This window comes from Camellia sinensis, chromosome 4 (genome assembly GCF_055761805.1).
Source record: "Camellia sinensis isolate YWXY chromosome 4, ASM5576180v1, whole genome shotgun sequence".
NCBI lineage: Eukaryota > Viridiplantae > Streptophyta > Magnoliopsida > Ericales > Theaceae > Camellia > Camellia sinensis.
In genome coordinates, this window is record NC_138964.1 from 31159344 (window position 1) to 31169691 (window position 10348).

A 10348-nucleotide genomic window follows, 5' to 3' on the forward strand; every position below is an offset into this window, starting at 1 on the left:
AACACAACGAAAACACACAATGCAACTACATCAGGAAATAGAAAATTCTGGGTCCACCAAGCGATTTTTAATCTCCTGCACCACCAAAAGACTCCTTCTGTCGATTGAGAGGGAAAGGAGGGGTCTCTTCTCTGTCTCTCTCTTCGTTCTACGTTGTTTTTGTTTTTTCGGACTTAATCAAAACGACATCATTTTGATTTCTCTAAATTTCAACCATTGGATCAAATGGTAGAGAGATCACTCTAGAGAAGGAACTCTAGAGGATATGAACTCCTATATGAGAGGTATATGACCACTTTGTTGGAGAAACAAGACAACATGATCATGGATTCATGTGGAAAATGGGTATACACATAGTCACGTTGTGTACTAGTATATTTGATAATTTTACGAGAAATTGCAATTCAGTTCATGTTTTCAAAAATAAAATTAAATCAATGATAAATTTTATCAAGTTTAATAATAAAAATGATATATTTTCATGAATTGTAAATATTCTGTGAAGGCACCATTGATTTATAATTTTCCCATAATTTTTTCCCCTCTTTCTAACTAATTCCAAAAACTTCCTACAAACGACCCAAATCGTTCATAAATAGCTCGTGGTTGGTTCGTCCTACTAATGGTAGTTCTAAGGGTTGTCAATAAGATGCACACAATATTAAAATATTTATAATCTTAAGAACAACTTACACCAATAGTTCTTATATTTTTGCCCTTGTGTCATTTTAATTTTTATAATTTCAATTGACTCGATTTTGACATTGAATTTATAATTTTGTTTCAATTTAATCTAATTTATTATAATTGTTAGTGTTTTTTGAAAGAAAATGTGCACATAAGCGACATGTATTATGATTTTATAGACAAAATTATAAACTTGTTCAACTCAATGAGTTAATCTCAACCAACTTGGTGACTATTTTTAAAAAAAATCCTAATTGACGTTATTAATTTGACAAAATTGACACAATTTAAAATTAAAGGTCAAAAGCAAGCTAATTGAAATTATAAGAACCAAATAATATAATGGGCAAATTGCAAGGACTACCATTGTAATTTACTCTAATCTTAATACATTGTTCACATATCTCAAAAGATTTTTCACATATTTCAATATAATTTTTATACATATTTTCTACAATAACAACCCTTGTTTGACTAGGATGATTTTGTGAAAAATGATAAGAAATGTGAGAAAGATAATTCATTTCACGTGATTGGTTTATAAGTTAGAAAATTCTATTCATACATAAAATTTATATAAAAAATTCTACAAAAATGATGTGGTAATGTCATTATTGTAAATAAATTCATCTTCAATGGTGTTTTATTTTGAAGTGAAATGTTCACAATGAACCACATCCTTATGTACGAAAATTATGTATAATTTTTTTATTTGTATAACATTATTATTAACTCAAAGATGAATATCGGAAGTAAAATCTTCTCTATAAAGCGTGTGAGTGAATGGGTGACATGAAATGGATAAAAGTTAAGAAAAAGACGACAAGATGGTATATTGATCAATTTAATAAATAAATAAAAGAAAAAACTATTTTTTGATAATTAATTTTGTATCCTCCATTGCGATTGTTATTTCATAAAGCTTACTAATGTCTAGTAATTATTCTACCTAAATCCCACTTATAAGTAATTTTCCCTTATTGAAATCCACTTTTTCATGGGTCGGAGTCCAGGAAGCCAATGCCAAATTTCAAAGACAGCGAGGTAAATATGATAATATGTAATAATTTAGGGTCTATTTTTTTATAATAAATATGTGCTAATTTAGAGTTTATGTTACCTAAATGGGAAATTCTAACGTGCATACCTTTGAAAGGAGGGTAGCATATACACCCCTAATTATGTCATTTTCTTTTTTAATAATGACTATTTTTTTAATTATTATTATAATAGATTAAAAGTTGATTTTTTAAATTTTTTGAAATTTTTTTTTTTTTAAAAAAATGTGAAAAAAAAATGATATGATCCAAAAAAAATTAAAAAATGAATAAACTGACACTTAACGTAATTATGTTTCCTAAAAATAAATAAATATACCTTCTTTCTTCTGGAAATGGGGCTACGGCTATCCCACAGGCACAACAATTATAACTATTCCATTTTTTTGAGAACATAGGAAATATTATATTAATTAAAGGCAATAACAATACATAATCATAACCCCAAAGGGTCATCCCAACCAAACAAAAAACAAACAACCAAAAACAAACAACAAAAAAACAAATCCACCAAAAAAATAGCTACACCCACTACAACAAATACACATTTGGCGACTTAAATTTAAAATTTAGTCGCCAAAAGTTGGAGAATTGGCGACTAATAATTTTTTCAGTCAGCAAAAGTAAAATATTTAACTACTAATTTTTTTTAGTCGGCATATACTGATTATTGGCGACTAAAAAAAATTTAGTCGCCAAAAATTTCTGAATTAGCGACAAAAAAAAATTTAGTTGCTGTATATTGAGTTTTGGCTACTAAAAGCATTTAGTCGCCGAATTGAAAGTAAAAAATTATTTTTTTTTATCTTTGGCGACTAAACTTTGGTCGCCAAAAATATATTTTCAGCGACAAAATTTTTTTTTAGTCGCTGTAGAGTTTGTTTTGGCTACTAAAATGATTTTGTCGCCGAATTGAAAAAAAAATTATTTTTATCTTTGGCGACCAAATTTTTGGTTGCCAAAAATTTATTTTCAGCGACAACTTTTTTTTAGTCGCTGTAAAGTTTGTTTTGGCTACTAAAATGATTTCATCGCCGAATTGAAAAAAAAAATACTTTTATCTTTGGCAACCAAAACATACTTTTGTCGCCAAAGATGATATATCTTAGAGACCATTCAATTTTTGAATGGATTAAAAAAATTAATTGGCGACCAGTAGGTATTTTAGTCGTCAATTGTATAAAATGATATATATATATATATATATATTTTGTACCAAACCAAACCCTAAAATAATCTGCGCCTCTCTCTCTCTCTCTCTCTCTCTCTGTCTCTCTATTTTCGGCGTCCCTCTCCCTCTCCCTCCCCGTCTCCACTACTCCTCTCCCCTCCCTCTCTCACTGCTGCTCTTCTTCGCCTTCGACAGAAACCGGAGCACCTCCTCCTCCTTTGCCATCGCCATCGTCATCGTGAATACTGCCGATCTTTTCACGCCGCCGCCGTCTTCTCCTCTGCCGATCTTCACAGATCCACCGCCGCGAGATCCAGAGGCTTCATCGCTAAGATGAACTCTGCTCCATTGATGCTCCGTCTCGCGTATGCTCTCTCTCTCTCTCTCTCTCTCTCTCTCTCTCAAAATATTTAGAGGTTTCTTGTGGGGATCTTAAAGATCTGATTGGTCCTTTTGATTCTCCATCTAAGGGAGAAGAAAAATAGGGATTGTGTTTACTCGATTGTTCTCTTCGCTTTTTGGTAACAAACTCGTTCTTGGTCTTGACAATGCTGGAAAAACCACAATTCTCTGTATGATTCTTTGATTATGCCCTTACCCTTTTCTGATCTTGCATTTCTATCAACTAGGTTCTCCCCAATTTTGATAATTGAGTAACTCGATTTCTTTTTTTTGTGCAGATTGGCTTCAGATGGGTGAAGTTGTCTCCACAATTCCAAGTTGGTACTCTTTCTTGGTTTCTTTTTTGTTTGCATAATCTTTCTTTGTTTGCCAAGAAGATCAGGGGATTGGAGACCATCGGATTCATGATTTACAAATTGATAAATTTTTTAATTTAAAAATTATAGTGCTGATTTACTGCATTTTTTTTTTCAGAAGTGGAAAGTTTGATACTTCACTCTAAAGTGTCATATTTTCTTATTTTGGAACTTGTGGATTAATTTCTATGTGTATATATTTGATGCAGCAATTGGGTTTAATGTGGAAACAGTTCAATATAACAACATAAAGTTTCAAGTTTGGGATCTGGGTATGCCAACTTATTAGTTTTGACTATTTGTGTTATCTTATCTGTTGGCAAATCGTTACTGTAAATATATCATTGTTTGTCCCAAAATAGTTATTGTGCACTATGTCCTAAGTGCTTTGTATTGGGTTTTAATAATTAATTGTAATTTGTAATAATCAATTTATGTAATAATCAATTTAAGTGGATGAAAATGGGTTGAAATTCATGCATGTTAGTACATTGGATGCTTGATGGGTGGACAAGTGGATGCATTTCATATGCATATGACTCTGGTGTTGGGTTGTTGATATTTTCTTAAGGATTACCAGATCCTGATTTATCTGAACCTTTGAGTTGCTATTCATATGCACTTGGCCATTGTGATCAAATCTGGGAATATTTGCTTAAAAGAAGAGACACTATGCAGGTACTGCTAATAAAAAATGTGAATAATACGCTTGAGAAATTAGTTACCTAACTTGTTTAAGAATATGTTATGTTCTGGGGGTTGCCATTGTTTGGTGGAGGATAGTTGTTTTGTAGATGCCTTGAGGAACTATAACCCTTAATGGAAAGCACATGAGTCACTATGTTTCTGGGTGCACAATGGTTAAAATTTTTTCTAGAATCTAGTAATCCTTGCTTCATTGAAACTTTGTTATCTGTCCATTATTACTACATATTAAACCTGGACAACTTTAACTTGTCCAAAAAAAAAAAAAGCATGGACAACTTTTGGTGTCCACTCGGTCTTCACTAAAAATGATCAAAATGGCCCAATGGTTATTCTTCAAACAAAGGGACTTATTGTAAATGTAAAAGAATCGTTTAAGGTTTGCTTTTGTCTATGTTACATGGACTTGATTATGGGTGTTAAGTGCAGGTTTGTGTCTAAGTGTCTCGAAACTTGAAGAAGGGTATCGAATATGTATCCAACATATGTAATTGGACATTCACCCATCAAGCATATTTAGTAATTTGAGTTCACCATAAAACTATACATAAAACTCCTATATTATGCAGGAAATGCTCTAAAAATATTATGCAGGAAATGCTCAAAATCATTGGGTAGTTTATGGGGATCTGTTATTGGATGATCCAAGCATGGGGCATTTAATGGATGATAATCCTTTTTTGTTAATTAAATGCATGATAAGTCTGAATTTGTAAATATATATCGGTCCTGGTATCAGCACTACATTAGCTAACTTTTAGTCTTGAACTACTATGTTACCAACATTTGCAGTGTGGTTTTTACCGCAATTGAGTTGGTTCTTTTATTCTTTAAATGCTATTTTCTTTTCTTTTTTTATTTTTTATTTCACTGTCTTTTAATTTTGACATAGTTAACTGTCTTGATTATGCAGGCATGGCTCCTTGCTCTAGTTATTTTACTAGCAAGGTCAAATATGATGATACGTGTTGGATTAATCACCTACTTGGCTCTACTATCTGTCTTCATCACCTAAATTAAATATACATATGGGTAAAAATTTTATACCTATGTTTTAATTCTTCAAGCATGTTCGAAACTGTCAATAGTTTCCCAGAAGATTAACTCATTATGCACAATATACATATGGGTTTATGCAAGAGAATGTAAATGGTGAAACTTATTGATTGTGCTATATATTTTTTGAATGGTCATTACTCTGGTATGCCTTCTCATTTCTGCTCTATATAATTATTTTGTACTTGGTTTGAGAATAAAATGAGAAAAGCTGATTAGTGAATTGATGATGGATAAAAATTATGCATCTATTTGTGCTATCTTTTGTTAGCAACTGTTTGTGATCTATGTTACTGATCTATATTAATTTATGTATGCAGCTTTCAGCTTTGCTTCAGTAATTGCTTTGAGGGTTGGACTGCAGCTGGCTTCATCACTACTTTTTTTTTATTTTATTTTACTTTTAATGTTTTTGGTGTTTTTGTTAGTTGGTTTCTTGCCAAATTAACAATTAGATATTAATTTTGTTTAATCCTCTGTTTTGTATGAAATTATATATTTTTTTTGGAAATATTAATTTGATGTTAAATATGATTTTTTTTTTTTTATGGTTGAAAGTGAAATGTGCGTGTGTTGTGGAATGGTTGCTAATTTTATCAGTATATAGATAATTTTATTTATAAAATGGAAAAAAAACTTTTGGCTACTAAATATTTGGTAGCTAAAAATAAAAATAAAATGGAGAAAAACTTTTGGCTCCTAAATATTTAGTAGCTAAAATAAAAGCAGATTTTAGGCGACTAAGAATTTAGTAGCTAAAAAAAATAAAATGAAAAAAATAAAAAAATAAAAAGATGAAAAAACCCTTTGGCGACTAAAACTTTGGTCGCCATAGATACTTCAAGTTTTGGCGACCAAAGTTTTAGTAGTGGAAAATAAGATTTTTGGTGACTAAAAATATTAGTCGCCATTTATAGGACTTTTGGCGACTAAAAAATATTTAGTCGCCAATACCTTCCCCGACAAGTTTTCCGCGACCAGTCTAGCGACCAAAATATTTAGTCGGGCAAAGTATTTGGCGACTAAAAATATAGTCGCCAAATGTGCATTTTGTTGTAGTGACCGATCTATTCAAAGATGTGGTTTGGAAAGTAAGATCTGCTTGAAAGCCCACCATCCCATTGACGTCGTCCCCGTCACTGCTGCCCAACTTCGCCACCACTGTCGCCAGAAAAGGAAAGACACCCACAATGGTATGGAAGAAGGGTTGAGAGAGGAGGGAACCATGGTGGGTGTTAAAAATCTAAAAATTTATTTCAAAATCGGAAGAGAAAACTCTCAAAACTCCTATTTCGGACATAAAACGTTTAGATTTACACTATAAAACTGAAAATTTATATTCTAAGAATGTAGATCTACAATTTAAAAGTATAAAAAAGTCACCAAAATCTCGCTGAAGAACCGCCGGAGCATGGCCAAAAATCACTTAGAGAAAGAAGCTCTACTCTCTCTCTCTCTGTGGAACTTATAGCTGCCCCATCAAACGTTCACGTTTTGGCCAAGGCTTTTGCCCTTTTGTTTGGCTGCCTTTTAGCAATTTTTAATATTTATACATAATATATAATATCTTTAATTATTAACTTTTGATGGTATCCCAAATATTTGCACCCAAAAAAAAAAAAAATAGCGTTTGCCTCTTATAACAAAATGACTCATAACTTTTTTTAATTTTGTCAATTTAAATTTTTAATTTTTAATTTGTTTTCAATCCAAACCATTTACCTATTTTCATTAAGTAAAATTGTCAAAAAAAAAAAAATAGTTATTAAACTCAACTTAGGGGTATATAAAATGTATAAACATTATTTTTTCACTAAGTTCAATAAATAAAATATTCTTTCTCAGTTGATTTTGCTTAATGAAAATGGATAAATAGTTTCGATTGAAACCAAATCAAAAGTTTAATATTTAAATTAATAAAATTTAAAACTCATGATTTTTTTATTTTTTTGTATTTTTTTATATTTTTAAATATATTATAAAAAGCTGTTCCAAACAAATCAACAGCTTATAAGAGCCCAAATGAATGTATATTGTATGAAGACATAACAGAGATGGATCCAGAATTATCACCATGGGGGAGCGAAAGTATGTTTACGAGTACAAATCATTATAATTTTAAATTATTTTAAAATTTTCAATAATTTGATATTTTTCAAATTTTTGGGATGTGGTCTTGCCTTGTAACGTGCCAAAAATAAATATGGCAAACCCATCTCGTTTGCGAAAATAAAATTGAAACAACATACTTTCACTCATTAGAGTTAATATACAAAAGGTAACATATGCGATATACATTCATAAATATCCTATCCTAAATCTACAACATGTGTCACTAGTAATCAAAAGATGAAAGTTGAACAGATAATTAAACGCCCTAACGGCTCACATCTTTCCAAGTCATTCCTTGATTACAACAAAATGAGTCTAGCTCAATACAGTTAAAGTCATTGGCTATAAAAATTAAACACAACAAAAATGGGCCCTTGCTCCAAGTCTCTCCAATCTATTGTCTTGGCGGAAGCATGTCACCAGCACTTGAAAATGGTTTTTCCCAATAGGGTGAGCCAAAATCCAGTAGAAACAATCTGACACAATATGTGAATATTAACAAAGATGTAAGTATGATGCAATTGTTCAATGTCCAAATGACAAATATTTTACAACCTTTTTCCAAAACCATATTATGTCAAACTTACATCCCAATTCATTAGTTATACCCATTTCATCTAGTCAACCAAACAGAGGATACACCCCATAGGTCTCCAACCAATATAATTATCATACAAAATACATTCACCTGCCATTTTATGAAAATTTCGTCCGCGGGAATCGGCAACAATATATATGTGCGATTTTCAGGACTTTCACCCTAGACACACAGGCCAACTTAGTTCAATGGAGTTCATCTCCTTTCTCCTCCTAAACATCATACATATACAATGTATATAAATCATATCATATTCAATGATAATGGCTAAGAGATTAGTTTCAATTTGCCTAATCCACATGCAATTTCTACAACAATCATGGCTATCCTCCACCGATAATCCAAAACAGATATTTCTAAAGAGATATACAATCTCAAAGATAGATAAATTACCCAAATTTTCATAGGTGAGAGGTAATACATATCTAACTCCATCATTCATATAAACAGTCATCCAATTTCGTGTTTCCAATACCAATTTTATTATTTGTGCAAAATAATAATTTGAGACGTTTCAGGGCAAAACCCCATTTCCGTCCAAAATTCCTCCCAAGTACCAAATTACTAAAATTCTCATAACACATCCCGTCCCTATTCCCATAATCATTTATATATATATATATATATATTTTCATTACAAAACCCCTCATTTAATTTCATATCCCAAACCCTAGGTTTGCTCAACATCATTTCATGTTTCGCTATTTCTTACACAACAACAAACAGCTAAGTTAAAACTTATAGGAGAGTGGAGAAAGTCCCTACCTCAAGTTTAGAAGCCGAAAGAGAAAATGGAGACACTTCAAACCACGCTGAGATCCAACTCTATTCGAATGAGAATGTAGCCCTCGAGTTACTCTATCTTTTTATCAAAGAGAGTAGAGTGGAAAAACCACTAAATCTAGGTGAAAAAGTAGAGAGAGTGTGAGTTTTAGAGAGAGGAGCTCTAGATCTAGGGTTTTGAGAGAGAAAGAGATAAAAAAGAATGTTATTGCGAACGAGTGCAAGAGTTGACGCTCAAGTGTCAGACACAACAATTTGTTCCGCTCGAGTGTAAGAAGTGACGCTCGCGCGCATAATACACACATCCAGTAGTTTTGCAGACAGAAGAACATCACTCGAGTGCAAGAATAGCCGCTCGAGCGTAGGAAACACCGCTCGAGCATAGAATACACTCTCCCAGTAGTTTTTCAAGCCTGTAAAAGTGTTAAGAGTTTGCAAAGCCCGCTCGAGTGCAAAAAGTGCCGCTCAAGCGGAAGAGCAAAATTTTGGGCAACAAGAGTTGGGAAACCAAACAACCAACCTGTCCCAAACTCAACCACAACAATCCAATAGCCAAGTTTAAGGGAAAGGAAGATAAGCAAGACATATTCAATAGTACGAAATCAAGAAACCCATGTCCAGATTACAACAAGGGTCAGGTCAAAACCGAAATCGCTATAACCTCCCCCCTTAAAAAATTTCGTCCCTGAAATTTCAAATCAAGTTTTTAAAACTAAGTTAAAACCATTTACAATAACGATAATCATTCGATTTCATCCCCTTGACTCATTCTCCGGTCATTCAATCCCATCAATCATAATAAATGAATTCTCGATATTGAATACACAATTCATATTTCTAAAACATATACAATGTTTATAATAAACTTGCATTTCCAAAACATAGGCACATATACAATGTTTCTACAAAACATATACAATGTTTTCATAGTTCATTAACATAACAAAATTTCCTTACATGCTCAAATATCAACAAATAGGTCTGGATATTTCTCCCGGACTTCCAACTCGTGTTCCCAAGTTGCTTCCTCCACCCCGTGATGTTTCCACAATACCTTAACCAAGGGGATTGTCTTGCCTCGCAAGACTTGGTCCCAGGTATCCAAGACTCTCACCGGCCTCTCTTCATACGAGACATCCTCATCTACCTCTAAGTTGGTCCAATCAAACACGTGCGATAGATCCGACTCATACTTCCGAAGCATGCTAATATGAAACACATCATATGCCCCCAAAAGCTGTGGTGGCACGGCCAAACGGTAAGCTACCTCTCCAATCCTCTCAAGGATCTCAAAAGGCGCAATGAACCGAGAGGACAACTTCCTACTCTTTCCAAACCTTATCAAACCTCTCCTATGTGATATTTTCAAGAACACATGATCTCCCACGTTAGAAGACAAGGGTCTCCTCCTACGGTCGGC

The 10348-nt window shown here is 32.7% G+C and overlaps 1 long non-coding RNA gene across 1 annotated transcript; it reads left to right on the forward strand.

Annotated features, from left to right (window-relative positions):
- The first annotated feature begins 3335 nt into the window (after positions 1-3335).
- LOC114293568 (uncharacterized) lies at positions 3336-5980 on the forward strand. Its single transcript, XR_014365574.1, has 5 exons — positions 3336-3488; positions 3597-3635; positions 3884-3946; positions 5293-5411; positions 5756-5980. It is a non-coding gene; the product is annotated as an uncharacterized LOC114293568 (long non-coding RNA).
- Positions 5981-10348: the final 4368 nt, after the last annotated feature.